Below are 2,783 nucleotides of genomic sequence, written 5' to 3'. Positions count from 1 at the left end.
CTTTTACCAAAAAGAACAGAAGAATAAATAAGATAAACAGCTAACTGAAGATCAGACTTCAACATTAGTTCTATAGGTGCCTCTGTGAAGGGGACAATGATGTGTAGTTCCAACGTGGTGGGTGGTTGGCTTCACCTGGGTTCTGGGGTTCTTCCCTTCCTCTTTGGAACAATGGACTCATTCAACATTTATCAAGCTTCTACAAGCACCTACTATGTTCCAGTCACTGTCCTAGAGAGTGGGGGCACAGCGACGAACAAAATAGACAGTCTCTGATTTCATGAAGCTTTTAGTGCATTATAATTTTCAAATAATTAAAATCAAATACAGTGGCTATGCTGATATCCAAGTTTATAAAGCAGTCATCCCATATGCACCTACAGCTCAGTACAAACACATAACTCCTAGTTGTGGTTCTATTTTGGTAACCAACTCTCCTTTCTCAGGACTCAAACCAAGATAACAAAGGTTGCATCGTGAGCCACAATGTCAGGTTTGAGCCAACTCCTAAGCCTGATCTGGCCCCTTCGACTCCGTCTTACTCTGTATTGAGCTGTGTTGTCCTTGCACCCGCCCCCACTCCGCTGCTCTGGAAAGCCATCCTCCTCCACCCAGGAGCTGCCCCCACGACAGGCCAATGGCAGCGGCCCACCGGCTGCCTCTGATCTGCTCAGTGTCCTCAAAGCCTTTCTCTCTTACCTCGTTTCATCACATGCCTTCTTTGATTAGCATGTTCTTCAACAGGCTTACAACTGCATTCTTGAGTTCACACTCGATTACTGAGTGGAAAACAATAATTCCTTCCCTTTTTCTAATGCTTCAGGCCACTTCCTTGCTATTTAGAGATCGAAACCCGTTTCTGGAACATTGCAAATAAATTATGCTAGCTCAAATACTTCTTCCTCAATCCATCTCCTGTAAAGTTTTTTAAAGGCAAAAAGCCACCCTTGGAGAGTCTGTTGTAATAGGCCTCAGGTGAGACTCCCAGAACCCTTTGGTTTAACCATGTGGCTCACTCAGATGTGTCTTGGTTTGAGAGCATTGCCCAGAAAGCTAATCGGTTAAAACACACTCACTGCAGCAACTTCTGCACATGTACCTACACCGTTTCTTCACCTGTGCCATTCCCTGCCTTCCTCCAGGTACATCACCTCCCACCAGTACAGTCAACCTAAACCAGTGGTCGGCAAACTGACGCTGGCAAGCCACATGCGGCTCTTTGGCCCCTTGAGTGTGGCTCTTCCACAAAATACCACGTGTGGGCACGCACGTACAGTGCAATTGAAACTTCGTGGCCCATGCACAGAAGTCAGTGTTTTGTGGAAGAGCACCCTAGGGGCCAAAGAGCCGCATGTGGCTCGTGAGCCACAGTTTGCCGACCACTGAGTCCTAAACATTTGATCTGTGACAACACTTAAGTTGCATCATTCATGATCTCACCGTCCCCAGGGCTTTTATTTTCTTAAGTGATCTTAGCCTATGCACTGCCACTATTCAGCTATTTTTATACTTTGTTTCTCATCTTGTCAAAATTAAGGATGACAACCTCCCTAGGCTAGGCTGGATTTCTATGTTTTTTAAAATAAGCAAAGAGGTAAACAACAACCTACAAATAAAAATTTTATCCTTCTGCCCTATAACCTCCATTCAAAACAATTGTACCCAGATGCTCTGGGTGTGCACCAGCCTGGGCCTGACGAGGGTGTGGGCACCTATGGTCATCTTGGCTTTCTGGGGAAAGGCAGTATTAGAGGGAAAAGCTGTAGGAGAGGGTAACCCCACTATGGAGGGTTAGATAGCCCCTAGACCATATCACCAATTTCGGACCTGAGCCAGCAGACCAGACAATAATAGCAGAAAGGGCAGGAGAAAATGAAGATGGGGGACATGGCACTGCGTGTTCAAAATTGGAACATGATGCTAATACAGACCATAGTTTATTATCCTTTCATGTATTGCAACCCAGGAGTCAAAAACAGTGGGCAATGGAGCATAAACAAGGGCGATGGAAGTAGTGATGTCCTTGACTTCTTTATTGGAATGAAGTTAGAAAAGGCCCGTGTGGCAGGAAGTGGCCAGTCCACATGGTATAGATGAAGTCTGACCTGATGGAAAGGTTTGTGGAGCAAGTGTTCTTTAAATACTTAAAGCGGAACCTGAAGGTCATTACTTTCTTTTGCTTAAACCTCCACTAGATAATCAAGAAAACAGAACATACTGCTGAAACGCTGTTGAGTCCTTCAGTACTTCAGGCTGATGCATAGCCATACAGGCTGTTTTTGCATTAATGGCATCCTGAGCATCAAGACAAGTAGGAAAACTGCTAGTGACTAGTATGGTACCAGAGAGTAAGGATGGTGTCACTCAAGTTCCTCCTGTGGCTGAAGGATGTGTGATTGGCAGCTGTGGAAAGCACATGTCAATCACAACGCAGCTGCAACATATTTCATTCAGTGACTGCTGAGGCCGAGAAGTAGGAGTAGCTCCAGAACAATCCCTGGAAACAGCTATGCAAGTAAAGCAGTGCTATAGTTATGTCTGCCCAGATTTAGTAAAAGAATTTAACAAGTATCACACACGTGGGCCAAGTGGATTAAACAGTATACTGAATTCAAGGCGATTTCAAAGAAAGAATTTTCCATTGACGTTAGTTATGACAGATCCTGAAAACTTTCTTCAGGAATTTGCTAATCCAGACTTCATACCACCTACCTAAGAAATAGGAGATGAAGTAATTCAAAATTATCTTTTTGATGTCACTCTCTCTACAAACATATTTACTT

The 2,783-nt window shown here is 44.2% G+C and overlaps 1 pseudogene; it reads left to right on the top strand.

The window, feature by feature from the left end:
- Positions 1-2,093: 2,093 nt before the first annotated feature.
- On the top strand, positions 2,094-2,667 carry LOC102764786 (annotated as a pseudogene).
- The last annotated feature ends 116 nt before the right edge of the window (positions 2,668-2,783 follow it).

Source organism: Myotis davidii, unplaced genomic scaffold (assembly GCF_000327345.1).
Source record: "Myotis davidii unplaced genomic scaffold, ASM32734v1 scaffold48, whole genome shotgun sequence".
Classification (NCBI taxonomy): domain Eukaryota; kingdom Metazoa; phylum Chordata; class Mammalia; order Chiroptera; family Vespertilionidae; genus Myotis; species Myotis davidii.
The sequence above is the reverse complement of the archived record's forward strand: the minus strand, read 5'-3'. Positions and strand labels throughout refer to the sequence as shown.